Source organism: Dermacentor silvarum, chromosome 1 (genome assembly GCF_013339745.2).
Source record: "Dermacentor silvarum isolate Dsil-2018 chromosome 1, BIME_Dsil_1.4, whole genome shotgun sequence".
Classification (NCBI taxonomy): domain Eukaryota; kingdom Metazoa; phylum Arthropoda; class Arachnida; order Ixodida; family Ixodidae; genus Dermacentor; species Dermacentor silvarum.
The window spans coordinates 98,522,290-98,544,914 of NC_051154.1; the positions used below are offsets into that span (position 1 = coordinate 98,522,290).

Sequence of the window (22,625 nt, forward strand, 5' to 3'; positions counted from 1 at the left end):
CGTGCGTTCACCCTCCGTGATAGCGCGCGGGGGAGTTCGCCCTCCGTGATAGCGCGCGTCCCCCGTGCGCTTTCGCTCGTGCATACAGCGCGCGGCGACGATTTTATCACCCTTGGAATCTACATGGAACCTCATGGCGACGACGACAGCAGAAATCCGGTTGAAGTGTCCATATAATTGCTATCGCAGTAAAATACTACGCTAAGAGATCGGGTGTCTGTCTGTCCTCTCCCGCGAGAGCCCTGAAACTTTACCGGTGTACGTGGTCACTCGTCGCCACAGTACTATTAAAATCGCTTCAGTTTAATCAAATTATCGAGAATAGCCACCCACTCGGTAGGCTCACTCTGCAGACGGTATATTTCCCGAATATACGCGACACTCTCAATGAAGTTGATTCTCGGCGGACGGGTGTCGACATCTGCATGTCGCATTGCCATTCGCGTTTTCCGCAGACTGTGGAGGCCATGGAGCATAAACATATCGTACGGAATTCCTCCTTCGTTATCTGTTGGCAAAAAGCGAATACCTAGAGGTGTAATAGGTAGTTCTTTTTTCAGTGTACGTTGTAAGACATCCCAATGAAAAAAATTAAAAATTAAGTTATGGGGTTTTACGTGCCAAACCCATTTCTGATTATGAGGCACGCCGTAGTGGGGGACTCCGGAAATTTGGACCACCTGGGGTTCTTTAACGTGCACTTAAATCTAAGTACACAGGTGTTTTCGCATTCCGCCCCCATCGAAATGCGGCCGCCGTGGCCGGGATTCGATCCCGCGACCTCGTGCTCAGCAGCCCAACACCATAGCCACTGAGCAACCACGGCGGGTAAGACATCCCAATGAAATATTGGATCCCAGCAATCTATGAAAACATGCTTGATGGTATCCGTTTTTTTTTTTTTTTTTGCAAAGTAAGCAGTTTACTGTCAATGGCACATAAATTTCTTTTCTATCTAACCATGTTGTTATGGGTAGCGTGTTTGTGTGTAGCTTAAGAAAAACGTTTTTAGAGCAGGTCTAATTGGCATTTTTTTTAACCCGTTTCAATACGTCATCTCCTTGGCCTCCCCAGTTTACAGACTTGTAGTGTGGTATTGGCAACATTGTGTCAACTAAATCTCTCTACAGTGTTTTTCTTCTCATAAAGCAGATGTATTCCATGGAAAATCGAGCATGCAACATACGCAGTGAAACGACTTCGCGCAAATAACCAGTGTAACTCTTCTTCCCGTCACATCACTGGTAGTTACATTATATTGCGGCAATGCTTCCCCTATCTAACTTGAATCACTGTACGCAGAAAATCATTTGCCTGACCGCGCTCAAAAAAAAAAGAGAATGTCATACAATTTGTCTGATAACTAAATGTGACAAACCTAGTCCACCCGAGCTGACTGAACGAAAGAAATTCGTTCTGCTTACCCTCTCCCACCTAGTAGCCCATTTAAATGCAGCAAAAACACGGTGTATTTTTTTTTGCACACTGGAAAGACACATAGACAAGACTTGCTAAATATACCACACTTTCGCTACTAAGAACAAGTTCTTGCACACAGTAGCGTGTCCAAACATTGATAAATCTCCCCCCTGCCAACCCTTTGCCTTTTCACTCGTTCTATTAGCTTCATCAGACCAGTACTCTGAGCTATATTTAAAGTGCTCGAGCGGCACACCCAAGTTCTTGGGAGGCGGTGTTGACCAACAATCATTTGCAAAATGAGCAAGTGTAATGTCCCAATATCCGTGCCAAATACCAATGCTTTTCTCCGAATTTATCTGCGATCCAGATTGCTCACAGTATTCCATAACAAGACGAACAGCTTCAAGAACGTTGTCGCGATCATCGCAGGAGACTGCGATGTCGTCAACCTATGCCAGTATTTTGACTTCAGAAAGCTGTAGCCTAAATTCTCGGATGTTTTCATTGTGTATCACTGCTAAACAGAAGGGTTCTAGGTATAACGCAAAGAGCAATGGACTTAGAGGACAACCTTGTCTGAGGGAAGCTTTCAATGAAATTTTTGCCCTGAGAGATTTATTGATTATAATCTGTGTCGCGCATTGTTCGTAGGCCATTTTAATAGCATCTAAAATTACTTTTTTGATGTTCACGTATTCCAGAACAAGAAAAAGAACTTCGTGGGACACGCGGTCGAAGCCTTTCACCAGGTCGATCTGCAACAAAACAACGCGTCTAGCGAAAGCGTCGACACACTCTAGAACGCTTCCTGCACATGGGTGTTTGTAGCAATGGTGCGGCCCTTTATGCCGCAAGTTTGATGCAGACTGGCATGATTACAGTAATGACAGACGTTTCTTTGCGACCACGTTCAAGATTATCTTGTAATCAGTATTTGTAAGGCTAATTGGCCTGTAAGAACCAACCGATAAAAGCGCCTTTTAATCCTGTTTTTGGTATTAAAACAATGTGTGCATTTCTGAAAGAAGGTGGCACTCGTTTCTTTTCACGTGCTTCACTGTATTTTTGCTCCAGCACTTGAGCAAGCCCAGGTGCAAAAGTTAAGAATTGCAGAAGGTAGGTAATCGGAAAAGACAGACATATATAATCACATGTAGCGCTCCTAATTTTACGTATATAGTTCTGTCTACTAGCATAAACTTAGAGAGCAGGTAGTCCCCGAAAAACACGGCTCCTAAGCCATCCGGACCCGGCGACTTGCCTGCATTATGTTCTTCGACCGCTCTATTTCTCGCGCGCTTATCGGTTCCTCGGGTGTGGCTTTTACCTCGTCATCAACACGCGGAATGAAATTCGTGAAACTTGCTTCGAAATCAGCTTCCACGTGGATTGGGACAACAAACAATTTGCGGTAATGCTCTGTAAAGGCCTGTTGTATCATATTAATGTCAGAAGTGACATCATCGCGATAATTAATTTGTCGTATTTCATTTATCCTCGTGTACCTCTTTTCATCAGCAATAGTGCATTTTTTCGTCGTTCCATCAAGCCGCAGTCTTTCCACCCGTGCCCGAATAACCGCTGCTCTGTATTTTTCCGTTATCGATAGCTTCCATCTCGCTTTTAATTTTTTCAATTTCTTCTTCTTCTAAGGTTTCGCACTGTCCATGAATATAAGAAGATTTAGTTGATTCTGGGGCTCATTTTCTATCATTTTTTTTTTCGGTATTACGTCTAGTAGTCCCTATTTAAATTGCGACCAATTTCACGTGAACCTTGAGATCCTCCCATACTTCTGCGTAAGATACATTCTCGTTACTCAACAATTCTTTAATCTCGCACTTAACATCATTTACAAATCTCTCATCACTCAGGTGCTTTTCGTTAAACTTCCAAGGAGCCCAAACAAACCTCAGTGTTTTTTGCTTGGTACTCAGTGGAAACCACACGATGCTGTGGTCGCTAAGGAACACCGGTTTTACAACAAGTCTTGTATGCAGGCACAAGTCTTAACGAGATATAAGCTCTGTCAAGTCTTGCCTGACTATCTCGCTGATAGTGCGTAAATAATTGCGGCTGCAATGTACTGGCCAAAAGGGGACCAACGACTTGTAGGTTGTATTGATTTATTAAAGCATTCAAAAGCACTGCCCTCTTGTCACGTGCGAGAGAACGTTTAGCACGATCTCCTGCATAACACACAGTCACCCAGAAGGATGATGCGATTGTCGCAACGAAGGTACTGCTCTAGATTCGAGAGAAAAAAAGATCTCTCGCGTTGATATCATTTGGCGCATACACGCAAATGATCTTCCATTGTGATCCACTAAAAGAAAAATCAAGAATATAACTGGCCCATTTTTGCTCACAGTGACAGCCTCTTCGCTAATACCAATGACCCTTTGAACCATGACAGCGAAACCATCATATATTCCGACGGCATGACTTATGCATAAGTTATAGTATGCTCTGAAAGGCATTGCCATTTTGTTTGTTTCCTCCTCGCTTTCAATTTCCGTCTTTTGTACGGCGACCATATCGAGTTCGTTTTCAACGCATACTCGGCTAAGCTGTTACTGCCTCCGCCTTGCTGCGATGCCACGTACATTATTAGTAGCAACTCGTATTCCCCTCTCTAAATCCATTGTTAAGAATTGCAGAAGGTAGGTAATCGGAAAAGACAGACATATATAATCACATGTAGCGCTCCTAATTTTACGTATATAGTTCTGTCTACTAGCATAAACTTAGAGAGCAGGTAGTCCCCGAAACAAGTGCAGTCCGCAAGCATACCTTGCTTTAGCAGCAGCTGGCCTCCCCCACCCTACGGTAGTGATCCGCACTCGCAGCCTCTCGTCTGAGTGCCTTCGCAGGCACAAGTACCTTCAGCTACTTAGGTGTCGTCGCCGCCGGTCTTTTGTTCAGAGGGACATTCGGCGTCGGCCATAAGTATTACCACCTATTTTTGCGGTGCGTCGGTTTTCGCACCGTCGCGTGATGACTCGTCGTGTGTCATCTTCCCGACCGCCCCACCGGCACCAGCATTGGTAACATCCATTGCTACGTTATCAGCTGATGCCATAGTCGAGACGTCCGGCGCTCCTTTGGTCGCAGTGTCCTGCTTATGAACGTCGACGGCCGAGACCTTGCTCACAGGCCGCGTAGATGCTCCTGGCACACCCGCTGCTCGGGCAGCCGTTTACCCCTGCGCTTTCGGTAGTTGTGTTGCGGCGGCCTTAGCCTCGTTGACGCTTCCTGCAGCGGCTTCCTCGGCATCCACTTCGTCCATAAGAAGTTCAGCGGTTTCATCCGCAGCCGTCGGCCCTATTACGTTTGCGTACATCCTCACTCACTGCGACTCGTCAAGGTCCCCAGGTTTGAACCGGGCGCCTATCGATCTGCAGTCCCATGCTCTATCACTGAGCTATATACCCCAAATACGAGTACCCAACGAGAAGTGCATAGCTATAATTGCTAGAAAAAAAAACTTAAAAAAAACAAGAACGCCGAGAAGGGAACGCTTTGGTTTAAACCGGGGACCTCTCGATCTGCAGTTGAATGCTCTGCCACTGAGCTATACCTCCCGATGAGAGCGCCCATCGAGAAGTACTATCGACCAAAAAAGTTTACGGACCAAGGAATCTGACAAAAAGCTGAATATCTCCGCAGCCTCAAAACGCAGCCCAGCTGGTATTCCCATTTCCAGTCTCTACTGGTATATGCAAACAACATTGTGATGTACGATTTTACTGGCTACTTTAAAGGCTGCTCGGATATTTAGCGTTTTCTGATATCCCGTAGTCCGTAAACTTTTTTTATCGATAGTACATACCTGTAATTGCTGTCAAAATAAACGAAAAAAAAAAGGAAAAATGCAGACAGGGGGGCTTCCGGATTAGAATCAAGGACCTCTCGATGTGCAGTCGAATGCTCTACTACTGAGCTATATCCCTTTTTTTCTTTCTTTATTGCCGGTTTTGCAGCAACACAACACGTAGTACACATCACAAAAAATGAGAGGTCAAGACATTGTTAAAATAAAGGTTGTCAGAGCAGTGCACATACTGCCGTCATTCGCGTGGTGACTGGCGATGTCATTTAAGATTATTTTAGTGTGACCAAGGGTTCTATACCCTGGCAATCCAAGGAGAAACACATTCTTTTGTTTTGTAGCGTTAGCTACACTGGCCTAGCCAAGCCCGTTTCGCGCGGCACATCAAGAGCCTTGCTGCGCATGCGCAAGGATCAGTGATGTCACACGGCTTGCGCACCGGATCCACCGGAGCCGGCACCTCGCGCACTCCGCCGCCGCCGCGCGCGACTCACCGCCGCCGGTCTGCGCATTCCAGAGGAGTGACGTCGTAGCCGTGGTAGACGCACTGGCGCCGGCGCTCGCTCGCTGTGCAGTCGCCGTCTGACACTGCGCTGGAGCCGCTGCGCTTCTGACTGGCGTTTGCCAGTGTGGTATAGCCATGGAGAAGGAGAGCGCAAATGCTGCGCAACAGCGCAGAAGAACGGAGAAGCTTGACTCATCGAATCCCGAAGTAGTTGCCTGGAAATTAGCGGTTGAGCGTAGGAGGAATGAATACATGTGCCACATAATACGTATACCGCGTGTGTGTCATTGGAGCAGCAGTAAGCATGACAATCAAGCTAATCCTTGACAATCTAGACAACCAGGAAAGCTAAGAATAATCAGCTGAACCTTTGCTAACGCTACGTATATCCTGGCATAGCCGAGCTAAGCCACTGCAACATTTTTCCACTTCTATTAAACGAGCGATGCTCTCTCGAAAGTACAGCCTTGCCGGTCTTCTATCTGGTTCACAGTAGAAGCCAGCCATTCGCGAGCGCCATATACTGTGCAGGCCAATCACCATGATCAGATCAAAAGGTACTTTTTTATTGTCCTCTTCAAGACATCCCAAAAGTAGACCTCCTCCCAACAGTGAAGAAAAACATTGGTTTCCGGTTGTTTGCAAATAAAACAGTGAGAACCCCATGGCATATAAAACCCACGCTCCTCTATATGAAAGTTCTTAGAGAAAGCGTTCCGGTATGTAGTTGGAAAAAGATTTCGCACTTGGGTCTACTTGCACTCTCTTGACTATTGAGGACATTCTGAACTTGGCCTGCACTGTATATTGCTCTGTACAAGGGGATCGGCAACACTATATGACATATGTCTTTATACAATTTTCTCTTTGTAACAGAATAGTATAGACCACTTATAACGTAACCGCTTATAGTGCAGGACTGGATATAGTGCGGTCTTTTCAGACTCCCGTTAATTTTCCCATAGCACTCCATGTATACACGTATCGCTTATAGTGCAGTTGCGGGAAACGAAATAGCGGTTACAGTGCGGCTGCCTGGGAGTACGGAAGTCAGCGGAGACGGCGAACGCTTCCCTCAAACGGGCGCCCCAAGGAGTGCTCGAGGAAGAAAGAGAGACGAAGTGGAGGAGAAGGGCACGTGGTGCGAACGAACAGCCAGTGAGGCTGAAACCAGAATCTTGAGTGCGAGTCGTGAAATATCACGGCGCGCATAGCGAGCGAGCGCCACAAAACTGCCAACGCTCGTTTCACGATAACGGCAGTAAACGAAACTTTAGGGAGCGGGCGGCGCCGGCACATCACGGCGAAGGGCGCACGCGGAGACCGTGGAATGTGAGGGAGGAGGGCGGCAGGGAAGCGGATTTCGCCTCGGCAACTCCGCCGCTTCGGTGCTCCCCTCGCCCTCCCTCGTAGCTCCCTCACTTTCGACTGTCACCGTGCGCGCCCGCCTTACGCTCGCCGCCGTGCACGCGCCGCCGCTCCAGCCGGCCCGGCGCCAGCTCGCCGAAGTTTCGTTTTCTGCCGTGATCGGGAAGCGGGCGTTTGCCGGCGTGGGCAGTTTCGTTGGCCGGCCTGGGACAGCGCCGCTGCTTCCCTCTGCGCCGTAGCCGCAGCGTGCAAGGAAGCATAAAGGAGAAAGAAGGGTTCACTGCCATTTTCTACACGTGGGTACGGTAGCGTGGCTGAGACGTCGGCACGTATACACGCATGTTCCGGCGCAACGCAGAATCGGCGACCTTGCCATTTGAGAGAGGGTGAAATTTCCGCCGCGGTTTTTTTTTTTTTTTTTCGTTCGCGTGCGACATTGAGGGATCTCTCCTCTATGGCGGTGCCGGAGCAATGCCGGTCGGAGGCGCCGCCGCATGATTTTCTTCGAATTGACGAGATTCGACTTTAAATTGAATGCAAACGTTCTAGCCGCATTCCTCGACTGTCGCATATGCGTGGCGGCTTGGTGCACATGTTTTGCATATGTGCGGGTCTTGAAAATTGTTGCTTTCGTTATAGTGCGGTACCGCTTATAGTACGGATATTCGCGACTCCGGCGACTTACGTTATAAGCGGTCCGCAATGTACAAATGATCATTAGAAAAACCAACACATAGAAAACGCAGACTTGCTACCACTTGCCTAAAAAGTAGCCCTCTACCGTACCCGACATGACATGGGTGCTAATAACATACTTGGGTAACAGTCGCCCTAACCTTGCCTGGCACACCGTTTGCAGGAATGGGTCGCTTACCTAGCGAAAAAAGAAAAACCTGTTAACTAACTCTTTGCGAAAGATGTGCCAGTCCAAGCCCCTCGCACTTCACTCTCCTGAACGAATTTGTGCGACACCACTTTTCCGAGGTAGATCCCTACACAGAGACCGCAAAAACCCTATGCAGTTTCTGCACATTTACCCTAGAACAGTACATCACTTGCATCACATACCATAGTTTGGTCACAAAAACTATGTTACACACGGTAGCCCTCGCAAACATGGAGATATAATTAGCCCTCCAAGCATTCGCCTTTTCACATAAGATATCTGCTTGTTGCTGCCAGTAGTCATTATTATTTCTTTAGGACTAAAGTGGCACGCCGAGCTACTTGAGGCATTTTCTGCCACACAACGTTGGCAAAAATGTCAGGGGTCGACAGCCACACTTCATGCCGAAACCCCATATACTTTATTCAGTTTACACAACTTTCTGTAACGTCACGGGTAGTTGTGACGGGGCTACGCTGGCGCACGGAACGCTGAACTTTGATGGGGGCCCCCAGTGCCTCGTTAATAATTAATCTGTTAGAGCAATTCCGATACGCCAGAGTTACACCGTCCAGGATGAATAATCTGACATTGATGTGTTCTAATATGGCAAACAAAATAACATGAGCTGCGCAATCAAATTCCTTCTCTAGATCCAATTGGAGTACGGCCATGCAAGCATCAAGAGAATCGCAACATTCAAGAACGTACCGCATCTTGGGAACATTCGTAGCTATAGTGCGACCCTTAATTCCGCACGTTTGATGCGGGCCAACTATGTCTTTAATAACTGAATGAAGTCTAGCTGCTAACACTTTCATTAAAATCTTGTAGTCCACGTTTGTGAGTGCCATTGGTCTGTATGTTGTTACAAGCTTCAGCCTGTCTACATCATCTGTCTTCGGAATCAACACCGTGTGGAATTCATCGAACAACGGCGGTAATACCTTACCATCATCCGTTTCGTTAAAAACTGCTACGAGTACTTCTGTCAATTCCTTTTTAAACCGCTTGTACCACGCAGTGCAAAGCCCATCAGGGCCAGGCGACTTGCCAGGATTCAAATTATCAATCGCGTGTTCCACTTTAAAAACAGTCATCGGAGCTTCTAATGGAACTATTGTTTCATCACTCAGTTGAGACATGCGTGCAAAAAAAAAAATCGTTTTAAAGCATTCCAGGTCTACCTGCCTAAATGCGAATAGATTTTCATAGTACTAAAAGAACGCACGGGCTATTATGCTATCGTTACCTGTAACTTCGTGACCGCCCACTACGATCATGCACGTCAATATGATTGCGTCGTGCGTGCGCTTTTTCCAGTCTAAGCGCCCTTTTTGTGGGCATCTTCCCTACAGCAAATGACTCCGCTCTAGCACGAACAATCGTTCCGCGATAGCGTTCCTCGTCATGCAGTTCAAGTTGCTTTTTGATAGTGTGTATGTCACTTTTGAATGCTCTTGGCACTCCAGTTCTGTCAACATTTCGAAGGTTTTTCTTAGTTAATCGGCCATCTCTTTCTCGAAGAGTTAGTTAACATGTTGTTCTTTTTTCGTTAGGTAAGCGACCCATTCCTGCAAACGGTGTGCCAGGCAAGGTTAGGGCGACTGTTACCCATGTATGTTCTTAGTACCAATGTCATATATGGTATAGTATGAAAAACTTTATTGAGGTCCCGCAGAACGTGTCTCAACACGCAGCGTGCCGCTCCCACGTAGGGACCGAAAGGCCAAGCCTCTCGGCCGCATTATGGGCCTGCTCGACAGCCCAGATTTGGTCGGCCAGAAGAGGGCTGCGGAGAGCCGCATCCCACCTGGTCGAGTTGTTATCGACTGTAGAGTGTGACCAGGCACACCGCCGTGGCTGTTTCTCCGCATAAGGGACAAGAATTGTCAGTATAAGTATCGGGATAGATCGTGTGTAAGAGACACGGGTTAGGATACGTACTCGTTCACAAAAGCCGAAGTGTGAGGGCCTGAGCTCTGTTGAGCCGCGGATGTGGAAGGGAATAAGCTCTGCGTGCGATGTAAAAGTGTTTAGTAATGTCATTGTAGGTAGAGGGAGTGTCCCTATTATCTGGGCAGTCGTCTCCAAGCTGTCCGTGGCTAGCGCGGTAGGTTAGGTTGCGCGCAGCCCCGTGAACCGACTCGTTGAAATTGGGGGGGAGCACCCTCTATCTGACCCTAATGTGCGGGAAACCGACAAATGAAGTGGTGTGTGATTTCCTTACCCTCGAGGAGCCGGAGGGCCTGCTTAGAATTAACACCTTTTTCAAATGCTCTAACTGCAGACCTCGAGTCGCTATAAATAGGATACCGCTTATCATCAAGTAAGGCTAGTGTGATTACCATCTGTTCGGCAATTTCTGAGTTCCTGGCCCAGACCGAGGCATCATTAGGAATTTGTTGTTTAGAATCGACGGCTACAATTGTGAAGGCTTCGCGTCCTTCATAGGAGGCAGCGTCCACAAAGCTGACCTGTCGCTGATCACTGTATTGTCACGTAGTAGTGACGATGAAGCAAACAGTCGTAAAGCTGTGAATGACGAAACTGATTCTTTATTGGGCAAACCTGAGCCCACAAAAGCAAGTTACACTCGAAGCACAACGATAGCGGCGAACACAGTCGGCGATCGTCGAAAATCTGATCAGCGGCGAAACGCGTCGGCTTTTTATACATGAGTCATCGAATGTTCCAGATTATTCCCTGGTGCCCCCGTATCTTCCAGAAAGTTTTAGACCATTCGCGTCGGTCATACTATCAGATTACGTAAGCGTCGGTGACAATATAGACAACGGATAGAAGCATCGATAACGTTCGAAAAACTTCGGAAACATGCAGGCGCGTCCTGTGCCTAGCGATAACGTTTAACATTTGTTAGTCGGTGAAAAGCGGTCACCGGTGAAAGATAAACATGTACACGTGTAAATACCCTCCCCTTAAAAAAACATCGTCCCGATGCTACAACCACGAAAGCAAAAACAAAACCACGCGTATTAGAGAAAAAAACAAAACAACAATACCAAAGTAACGAAGTACCTAAGTTCGTCAGCGGGCGTAGAAAGGCTTTAGACGCACCACGTGAATGACTTCAGGTCGTGCGCGGCGCCGCTGTGATTGCGAAATGCCGCCTGGCACGACCTCATAGTCCAGTGCGCCAATACGTCGGATGATCTTATAGGGTCCGAAATACCGACGCAACAGTTTCTCGCTAAGTCCTCGTCGGCGTATTCCGTGGAGTCCAGACCCAAATTAACACGGTCGCCGGGCTGGTACTCGTCGTAGCGTCGTCGAAGATTGTAGTGTCGGCTGTCGGTCCTCTGCTAGTTCTTGATGCGCAGGCGGGCGAGCTGTCGACCTTCTTCGGCACGCTGCAAATAGGTGGCAACGTTGAGATTTTCTTCGTCGGTGACGTTCGGTAGCATGGCGTCAAGCGTTGTTGCCAGGTTCCTTCCGTAGACCAGGTTGAACGGCGCCATGTGCGTCGTTTCTTGCACGGCCGTGTTGTATGTGAAGGTCAAGTACGGAAGGATGGCATCCCACGTCTTATGTTCGACGTCGACGTACATTGCCAGCATGTCGGCGAGGGTCTTGTTAAGCCGCTCGGTGAGGCCATTCGTCTGCGGGTGGTAGCTAGGCAGTGGTCCGGCGATACCTTGTCTGGCTGTATCGCAGGATGGCTTGAGTTAGTTCTGCCATAAAGGCCGTACCTCTGTCGGTGATGTGGACTTCTGGGGCACCGTGCCGCAGGAGGATGTTCTCAACGAAGAATCGGGCTACCTCGGCGGCACTGCCTTTGGGCAAGGCTTTTGTTTCGGCGTAGCGGGTGAGGTAGTCCGTAGCTAAGACGATCCATTTGTTCCCGGACGTCGACGTCGGCAAAGGCCCCAGTAAGTCCATCTCGATCTGCTGGAACGGTCGGCGAGGTGGTTCGATTGGCTGTAGATGTCCGGCTGGCCTTGTCGGCAGAGAGGCAAGGCCAGTAGCATTTTTCTTGTATCCTCGCGAGCGTGCGGGAAAAACCGAGGTGTCCAGCCGTTGGGTCATCATGGAGAGCTTGCAGAACCTCTGGACGCAATGCTGAGGGTACCACGAGGAGGTAGTTGGCTCGGAGAGGCGAGTTCTTCGTTAGGAGAATGTCGTTTTGCAAGAAAAACGACGCCAATCCTCGCCTGAACACCTTCGGCACAATGATGGCCTTGCCTTCCAGGTAGTCTACAAGGCTCCTTAGTTCCGGGTCCGCTCGCTGTTGTTCGGCGAATTAGGGTACGGCCACGCTAGCGGCAAAAAACGCGGGCTTTATGCCGCGGGCGTCAAGTTGCCGCGCGTCAGCGCCTAGCGCCTTGCCGCGAGGCCACCGTGGCAAGCGCGTCTCGCCGCGCGGCAGCGCGATAAGATCTCCCGCGCTCTCCGAACGCGCGAGCAAAACCGCCAGCGCTCGTAGTTTCATGCGAGAGACGACGATCGTCGATTTAAAACCCGGCGCGGACCGGCGGCGGTCCGATTGTGATGGCTCCGAGACTAAAGCCCCTATATAGGGGCTTTATCCAAGACGTCACCCTCGTCGCTCTTTGGTTCTTCATCGATTGGAGGATTGGTTCTTCATCTCGCGGCACACGGCATTTGCCGCAGAAATGGGTCTCGAACCCATTTCGCGTGGCACGCCGCAAAACTCCCGATTCCTGCCGCTTTTGCCGCGCGCGGCATGACGCGTTGCCGCGCGTTTTTGACGCGCTTCCTTGCCGCGCGTTTTTGCCGCTAGGGTGGCCGTACCCTTCGACTGGTGGCCTCGGAGCGCTCTAGATCGCTCTCGCGAGCGGCTTGTTTTCGGCTGGTTGAAAGAGGGTGCGCGCCTTGCGTTAGGCTGGTTCTTTTCGATCGCTCTCCTCCCGCGTCGAGCGTTCCGAGGCGCTCCGCGCTAAAGCCCCTATATAGGGGCTTTACTCCGCGCCCTGTCGTCAGGGCAGTCGTCGAGATGAGAGCGTTTCCAGCAACGTCATCACAGCACAACGTCCCCGATCTTGGCAACGGTCCACCGTAGCCTAGGCAACCTAGGCCACAGCATGCTGGCGGCTCAAGGAACGGTCGTCCCACCGCAGCATCCGCCGGTTTAGCTTTGGATAGGCGAAACATCGGACGTTAGCAGTAGTCACGTGGTTTCGCATCTGCCATTTCCTCCTCCAAGAGCGAGTCACACGTTCGGCTTGCGTGCTTGTCCTCTACCTCCGAGTTCGGGGAACGCCGGATCTGCACTACTCTGCTTCGGGGGATGGATGCGACCAGTCGAAGATACCATTAGTCGGCACTGATGGGTCCCAAGAAAGTGTCGTCATCCTGGTCGACCTGTGGCGGCGGTTCGACGGGGGCGCGAGACAAGCAGTCGGCGTCAGAGTGCTTTCGCCCGGACTTGTAAACGACGGTGATGTCGAAAGCTTGAAGTCTCAGACTCCATCGTACGAGGCGACCTGAAGGATCCTTCAAGTTAGCTAGCCAACACAAGGCGTGGTGGTCGATCACAACTTTGAAGGGCCTGCCATAGAGGTATAGGGGCGAAACTTTGATGTAGCCCAGATGATGGCGAGGCACTCCTTTTCTGTTGTGGAATAATTTGCTTCCGCCCTTCGATAGCGGCCGGCTAGCGTAACTTACAACCCTTTCTAGTCCGTCAGTCCTCTGCACAAGCACGGCGCCGAAGTCCTACGCTGCTTGCGTCGGTGTGGACTTCGGTATCGGCGTTTTCGTCGAAATGCGTAAGTATTGGCGGCGATTGCAGGCGTCGCTTTAGTTCTTCAAATGCTTCGACTTGCGGCGTGTCCCACTTAAACTCGACGTCGGCCTTCGTGAGGTACGTCAGTGGCTTGGCGATTCGTGAAAAGTCCTTAACGAAGCGCTTGTAATAGACGCACAGTCGAAGAAATCTACGCACTGCCTTCTTGTCGGCGGGCGGAGGAAAGTCAGTGATGGCCGCTGTTTTCTGTGGGTCAGGGCACACTCCCGACTTGCTGATGACGTGGCCCAAAAGCAAGAGCTCCTCGTATGCGAAGCGGCACTTTTCTGGCTTCAACGTGAGTCCGGAGGTCTTGATTGCTTGAACTGTTTCAAGGCTCCTCGAAGCTTGAGGCAAACACAACGATGTCGTCCAAATAGACGAGGCAAGTCTGCCACTTCAAGCCGGCCAGTACTGTATCCATGACGCGTTGGAAAGTCGCAGGTGCCGAGCAAAGACTAGACGGTATGACCTTGAACTCGAACAGTCCGTCTGGTGTTATAAAGGCAGTCTTCTCCCGGTCCTTCTCGTCGACTTCGATTTGCCAGTAGCCAGTTTTGAGGTCCATCGACGAAAAATACTTTGCGTTGTAGAGCCGATCCAAGGCGTCGTCAATCCGTTGTAGAGGGTATACGAGTACGTCCTTCTTCGTGATATTGTTGAGGCGACGATAATCGATGCAGAAACGTAGAGTTCCATCCTTCTTCTTCACTAACACCACAGGGGACGCCCACGGACTCTTGGATGGCTGGGTGATGTCGCGTAGCATTTCGTCGACTTGTTGCCTTATGGCCACGCGTTCGCGCGACGGAACTCCGTACGGGCTCTAACGGAGTGGACGGACATATTCGTTTGTTATGATCAGGGGCGTAGCCAGGGGGAGGGGGGGGGAGGGGCTGAAGCCCCATCAGCCCCCCCCCCCCCCCCCGAAATTTTTTCGTGCCGGCATGCACCGCCGACCAAAACTACCACCGACGCCGGGAATCATTCTGGATTCTGTCTACAATGTCTTTTTCGCGCTCGAAAAGACATTTCGGCACGAACATTGCGAACTCGGGCTGAATTTCGTGGCAACGCCCTTGCATCTGGAGTCACGTAACGCAAGGAGCCCCATTCGAGCACAAACTTTCAAGGGCTTTTCGATAGCGAGCGGGTGCGTTGCGGCATCTCGCAGCGGCCGCGGAATCTACGGAGTGCATGGATTTGCATTACGAAACTTTATGGGTATAAAATTCTCATAAACTTTTGACGCGAAAGACGTGCACTGACATTTCCAAAGGCGTGCTTTAAAAGATTTTCAATTCTGGAACTTTATGGGGTTAATGCTCTTATAAACTTGGGCCAACATGCGTGCACTGGAGCCCTCGTGTCCAAGCCGTTCCAGAAATGAAAGCACGCGCTCGCAATCTTCCACACACACGAAAATACTAAATATCACCGTGACTGTGAGCTAGGAGCTGATAATTTTCTCCAAACATTTTCAGGAAGCGTGCCCAATGTGATCGATCAGCTGGACCAGGGCAGGCAAAGTAAAATATGAGAAAACAGAAGAAAGTAAATGGCCTATTATTGAGAAAATGCTTTTTGCGGGCGACAAGGTATGGCTCTCCGTGGCCACAGGGACAGAGTGTGTGTGTGTGTGTGTGTGTGTGTGTGTGTGTGTGTGTGTGTGTGTGTGTGTGTGTGTGTGTGTGTGTGTGTGCGTGCGTGCGTGCGTGCGCGTGTGCGTGTGTGTGTGTGTGTGTGTGTGTGTGTGTGTGTGTGTGTGTGTGTGTGTGTGTGTGTGTGAAAACTTTTTCTTTACAAAAGTCCTGAGGCTCGACTATTTCAAGTCGAGGCGGGCCGCTCCCACGATGGCACCGTTAAGGCCTGTACACGCTCAAGCCGCACATCGCCGCAAGCCGCACCGCATGCTGGCGGTTCAGTGGTAGCGGGCGGTTGGAGCAACCGGGCACAAAATTCGATTCACGCTGGGACCGGCGCGAGCGGTGCCGTACGCATGCGCCCTCTGGCTGGCAAAACAGATAACCAGCGACTGGCAACATGCAACAGCGCGGTAGCAGCGTTTGTGTGCTGGCGACCAGCAAAATTTTGGCCCGAGCCAGGATTTTCGTATTACGTTTGTTTTCTTATTAGGTAATTTTCTGATTAGTGAGCTCGAGCGGTTCGCATGTGCCGGCATCCGCACTCCGATTTGGGGACGCGACGTATGTTAAGAGCCGGCAACCGAGAGGCGGGGTAAAGATGTTCTGCTGGTACTGCACAAGCGAAATACGGCCCAACACACACGAAATCGCCGGATTCATTGCTTCCGAACTTCGCGTAAACACAACACATTTCCGTCTGTTGCCGTTGACGATCGCACGCACTGAAGAGGTCAGGCAGGGTACACTGAATGCATGTGTCATGCTTAGAATGCGCGTGCATGTGATGGCCTTCGCGTTTGTACTGCTGGTACTGCACAAGCGAAATACGGCCCAACACACACGAAATCGCCGGTTTCATTGCTTCCGAACTTCGCGTAAACACAACACATTTCCGTCTGTTGCCGTTGACGATCGCACGCACTGAAGAGGTCGGGCAGGGTACAGCGGATTGCTGCGTTCGACGACTATCTCTGCGAGTGCTCGGTAACTCTTGCAATGATCCCCCCAAAAAACACGAAAAACAAACTGTCACAGCAGCCTAGGCGCCTAGGCCTCGCGCTTCGCTTCACTTCGAACCAGCGCCATGTTTGTGCGGTCGCCGCATACATGCTGCATGGTGGAAAAAAGTTCACGACCGCCTCTTGTGACGTCAGAGCGGCCATTTTAAGCGGACCGCGCGAGGGCGGTGCGGCTTGCGGCGATGTGCGGCTCGAGCGTGTACAGGCCTTTAGGCCCAGCCCTTCAGCGACATGGGCCCTCTGGACAGCCCGTGGCTGATCTTGAAAAGATGAGCTCTGTAGCATCTTCTTCCAATGGAGCCATTCTTCTTCGGGGTTGGTGAGAGTCGCAGGGCATCCCGCGAGCATGTGTCTGATCCCAATGATGCCATTACACGCATGACAATCTTTCTTGACCTCTCTTTCTGGATACATTTTATCAAGGTGGTACGGCGTGGGATAAGTTCCTGTTCGTAATAGTCTCATTGAAACTGCCTGAGCCCTGTTCAGCTTTGAATGTGGCAATGTAAATTGTCTGCGTCCTAGATAGTAGTGTTTAGTAATCACGTTATATGTTAATAATTGATCTCTAAATTCCCGGCTTGGCGGTGGACGGCTCGGTTGTGACTGTCACGACTAGCAAGTCCTCGTGCCAAGTCATGAGTCAGGGACAGTGGCCCCATGGATTTAAGCATATAGCCCCCTCTGAAAATACTGGTATTTTCATAGCGCTTCTTCGCATGCGAGTTGATTGCGGAGATACATTTCTGAAGAACCATTTGGAAATTTGCCTCAATAATGCATCGTATTTAAGTCCAGATGTACAAAACCAATTATAGAAATTTGTGGTGAAATTATCGGAGAAATCCTAGTTGCAAAAGCAGGCTGCTTCTCTATACTTCCTGACGAAATGACGGACATCGCTGGAATCGAACAGCCTACTGTTTGTGCAAGGCACCTAAACAAGGAGGCCAACGACATCGAGGGAGTGTTTTAGGCTTTAGCACCCGAATAGCGGCCCTCTCTCATTGCGACTGCAGGTTCTATGTAAATGTGTACAAACTGCTGCAGATTCTAGTCACCCTTCCAGTGACCACTGCCAGCGCAGAGAGAATATTATTTAACAAGAGTTTACTAAAAAACAACTTGCGCTCTACTTGCAACGTCTGTGGAACGCATGGTTAGGCTGGAGCTTCTATACACCCACAGAGACGTCGGCATCAACGTGTCCGAAGTCATTGATCGCTTCGCTCAACTTCCCCGCCGAGACAAGTTTGTCCTTTAAATAGCGAAGCAGCAAAAATCAATGCAAGTAAAAAGTTCTGTTCCTTCAGGCCCATAAGCTCGTAATTATGAAAACGTATGACGGTTCATTAGCTTTTAAAACCGCAGAAATTTTAGCCGTTTATTCTAGCAGTTAGCATCATGATCAAAATTATCATGCGAATACGAAAATTACGAGGACATCAATAACCAATTTTGACCGACCTTGCTCATTGAAAGCCCGGCCCACGCGGCGTTTGCTAAAAACACACTCGGATATTGGGTAGGTCAACTTGCCGCATCATATGTGGATTTCGTTTGTCCTTTTCTTTCCTTTTTGGCTACCAGCTCTTATTTCTTTTTTGAAACGAAGCAATACCCTCCTTTAATTTTGGGTGCAGAATAATTGTTGCCGCTGTGCAGGCAGGTAAATTACGCATTTTCGTACTGATTTCTGCATTATTCCTCTACTATTCTACCCACATGGCGCTGTCGCGACCGCTGCATGACCCGAGTACATGTATCACGATTTCTGCGATCATAGTTTTGTTCTTGCCTAGATCTGTCTTTCTGTGCGCAAAGTTTACTATCTGTGACTGCGCAACTTGTTTATTTGTCTTGTTTGACGCAATATACATGTATACACAGTGACGTTTGCTTAAATACGTAGATTTATTGGAGACAGACGTATATCTTGCTGCGAGGTTTTGTGTATACAAGCAGTGAACTTTGTTTCCAGCGACTCTTTTTTGCCCTTTAGCGAGTTGTATCTTCACATTTGTATATTCCATTCTATCTTCGCATTTCTAATGTATATTTTGCAGAACTCCTACTTTGTATTTGTACTCACTGTTGCGAGTATAATCTCGGTGTAATTACAATACACGACCGGTAACAGCTACTCCTGTGCAATCTATTGCAACGAGGGACATTGGACAACGAGGACAACGAGCGTCATTGAGGTTTTTTCCTGGCAGTTGCATATGTGCAAAAATGTAAACAAGCTTTTTGAATATGACAAAGATTCATCAAAATATTTGTCCTCAACTTATTGATTTCATGGCCTTTACGTCTTTCATATCAGCTGCACGCACTGCTTTGCTGGTTTCGAACTGTTATCGTTCTAAAGTTCGTGTGATATTTTCTGTACTTATTAAATAGACAAAAAAAAAAAACGCGCCAGCATTGATATCAGTTATTTCTGCCACAATTTTTGGGACATGCGAATGTATTCTTTTATGAAAAAACACATATTTTACTTCACTGTCCGTAGCGTTCAATAATTCGTTTGCAGCATCTAATATACAATGGCATTGGGAATGCGGTTATTATTCATGTATTTGATCCCTCGACAAATTCTACAAGGAGGAGGCAGCGCTGCAACCTTACCCCCCCCCCCCCCCCCCCCGAACAAAATTACTGGCTACGCCACTGGTTATGATGCGATGCTTGGCGACAGGGGTTTGTCGAACTTTTGACGACGATGAGAAGCAGTCCTTGTATTGCAGGAGCAGAGATTTTAGCTGTTCTTTCTTATGCCTGGGAAGGTTCTGATTGACGTCGAAAGTTGGTTCAGGTACTACAGTCGTCGTTGCAGCTGCGCTAGAATCCGTGAAGGCGACAGCACTGCTGGCTTGTACTATTTCGTCGATGTAGGCGACCGTGGTGCCTTTGTTGTGTGCTTGTATTCGTGGCTGAAGTTCGTGAGCATCACTCTTGCTTTCCCTTCACGTAGCTCAGCTATGCCTCTAGCAACGCAAATTTCACGGTGGAGCATTAAGTGATGATCGCCCTCGATGACGCCCTCCATGTCTGCAGGCACTTCGCTACCGACGGAAATCATCACGCTGGAGTGAGGCGGAACGGTGACTTGTTCTTCTAGCAGATTCAAGGCATGGTAACTGATGTTTGTATCCGGTGGTATCGCGTTGTGCGTTGAAAGCGTTATCGACTTGGACCTTAAGTCTATGACTGCACCGTGTTGGTTTAGAAAGTCCATGCCTAGGATGACATCCCTGGAGCATTGCTGCAGGATTACGAAGCTCGCCGGGTAAGTGCGGTTGTTTACCGTGACTCGCGCTGTGCAGATTCCAGCCGGCGCTATTAGGTGGCCTCCCGCTGTCCGGATATCGGGTCCTTGCCAGGCCGTCTTCACCTTCTTCAACTTGGCAGCGAACTGGCCACTGAAGACGGAATAGTCGGCTCCAGTGTCGACTAGAGCGGTGACGTTATGACCGATTAGCACGTCTAGGTCGGTAGACCGTCGTCTGGCGTTGTCGTGGCGTCGGATCACGGCCGCGTCGGCTTATGTTCAGACTGCAGTCGTAACGTTAGCAAAGCGCGCATCTGTCATATAAAGACCGTATCGCGCGTTACAAGCGTTAAGATCGTTAACAATGCTGGTCATTCACATTGTCAGTTTCATACGTTACGCATCTTAAGACCGGCTAATCAAAACGTGAGCTGGCCAGTTGCGTCTCAGTGGATTTCAACATGGCGCCTGTAAACAGACTATGCACACAACTACGCACACTACTCGAACTATGCACACAAGCTACTACGCACACACGCAGCCATGTTACAGTGCCTAGACACTGTAGCCATGTCCGTTGGGCCGTTGCTCTAACTGGGGATGCCGGTAGTCGCGTCACCGGAAATTTAAAACCGTAACTGCGGCGCTTATCGGCCGCGCCGTAACTGTCGTATCTGTACGAAACGTAAAAGTAGCGGGCCTTCCAACAATTACGCTCGCGTGCGTGACGACTGTTGCGCTCTTAACGCTTCATACGATTGTAGTCTTGTCACGAATTTCAACGCTCCATAAACGGACAGAGACAGAAAGCGAATACGTAGAACATTTATCTCAAACAGAAAAAAGATGATATTGAAAAAAACAAACAGCAAACTACCCTGACACACTATAAACACTATACATACACAAACACTCCGAAAACTAGCTATACATATAAAAACAAACAAGCCCTCAACTACATATTGTTCCTCCGCTCGACTAACCAACGCGAAGTCACGAACAAACGAACGTTCTGACCGTCGCCAGTCGTGCTGTCGGACTCCGGCCCAGCGTGGCAAAGGACGTTGGCCTGCGTGGTTCCGACGCAGCGTGGGCGTCGACCTCCGTCGAGAGCGATGAGGTTGTGGTCTTCCACAGAGACCTGCGTGGCACAAGACGCGGTCTGGGCCAGTCGGCCGTTGTGCCGCTGACGTGGCGTTGGCGATTGCCTTCGTGGCAAAGGGCAGCAACTGGTTACGGCAGCGTGGGGCTGGACCGGGGCCGCGGAACACAGCCACGGCGACGCAGTCGGGGCTCAGGAGCTGGAGTTGTCGCTGGCCAACTCGCGAACGTCCCCTCTTCGGTCCATGGTCCCTGAAGCTGCTGCCTCCCGTCTCCAGAGCACAGCTGGAGATGCAACTGCTTGTCGACCACGTCAGCAATGCCCGCTCATCATCGCCTGCGTCCCCTTTTTGTTCATTTCTTCTTTTTTTTTTCTCGCCCTTCACGCGCTTCACGTGCTTCTCGCCTGTGGGTCCCTTGGCTGTTTCTTCGGCCAGCGTCTTCGTCTTTTTTTTTTCGCATCATTTCATTCGTCTTGCCGGTGACTCATGACACAGGTCCCCGTTTCAAGAGTTTTTTGCACAAAAAACTGCTCATCTCACGCTTATCACAATAGGTTTTAAATGAACGAACAAACTGTCACTCCATATGTCCACTGTCCGTACATCACCTCACAGCACCAGACGATTAATCACTTCACTGCACTTAAACACAACGCTCTGCACAATCAAAAACAATGTACACTGCTTGTCTTGTGTATTAACACCCGAACCTAAGTAGCTCTACTCAAGAAGTCTGCACCCACGTTTTCTCTCCCTTTAATATATTCGACATGAAAACAGTACTCTTGCAAAGCCAGGCTCCACCTCATTACTCTTCCGTTTGTTAACTTAGCCTTACTCAAGAATTGCAACGGCTGGTGGTCCATTTGTTCTCTGAAACATTTGCCAAACAGATAAATATGTAACCTATTGACAGCTCATACCAATGCCAGACATTCTCCTTCCTGACTTCCTGGAAGGTCTGGAACCAAATCGTTGTACTTGTGCAGTAGAACCTTCAGTACCGCATCCTGTTTTTCCGAACGTGACGAGTTAATTACCATGTTTTCTACACCCACACTCTTTTTGGACCATGTCCCCAAGTTGTGCACGCCCCACTCGCCCTTTTGGTACCGTTCTTTGGCACACCTCACAAGACATCACGTATCTCTTCACGTCACTCTGGATTCCGGGCCAAAAGAACTCTTCTGTAATCCTTGCTAGGGTGGTTTTTACGCCCTGGTGGCCAGCCATGACACTGTCATGTCCTAAGCCCATCACTGTCTCCCTAAAGGCTTTAGGTACAATAAGCTGCTGAGCCTCTCTGCCCGAGCTGAATACGCATCTTCTATATAAGAGACCATTGAGCATAACAAACTCAAACGTAGTGCGGCTTCTTTTCCTTTTCATTATTTCTCCTATCTTCTTATGGCACGACCTGACCGACTCATCCTTGTCTTGTTCTTCCCTGAAATCAGCGGGCGTGATTCTTAACCTCTGAATTGCAGGTACCTTCAAGGCTGACATGGGTGCCTTGCTCTGGGTTTGGGCTCTGGTTCGTACAGCCGACGATATAACTGGACGGCATACTCCAGCTGCCGCTTCTCGTGAATCGTTATTGTACAGCTGTTGCTTGCGCACTTCTTTGCGTGGTTACTCACCACAGTCATTCATCTCCCTATCTATGATAACTGTACTGCTTTTCCAGCTCCGATCTGGATCATCCACTCTTCGTACTCCAGATACATTTCCTAGAATGAGATCGTATAATGGCTCTTCAAGACACTTTGCTTTAAGCCACCCGGAATAATACGGTGTGGAGAC

At 49.3% G+C, this 22,625-nt stretch overlaps 2 protein-coding genes across 6 annotated transcripts in view; one reads left to right on the forward strand and one right to left on the reverse strand.

Moving 5' to 3' along the window:
- The window catches only part of LOC125944697 (xaa-Arg dipeptidase-like), a 208,911-nt gene that overhangs the window by 95,964 nt on the left and 90,322 nt on the right, over positions 1-22,625 (reverse strand). The gene's annotated exons all lie outside the window — the stretch shown is intronic.
- Positions 1-22,625, forward strand: part of LOC119433349 (uncharacterized) — a 340,855-nt gene that overhangs the window by 28,512 nt on the left and 289,718 nt on the right. For 2 of the 5 annotated variants that reach the window (XR_005188353.2, XR_007468134.1), the window contains one exon: positions 2,124-2,448. The exons of 1 other annotated variant lie outside the window; for it this stretch is intronic. The gene's annotated coding sequence lies outside the window, so the exon portion shown is untranslated. Of the gene's footprint in view, positions 1-2,123; positions 2,454-22,625 lie in introns of those variants that run through there. 2 more of the 5 variants (XR_007468136.1, XR_007468135.1) reach the window with 2 other exon arrangements.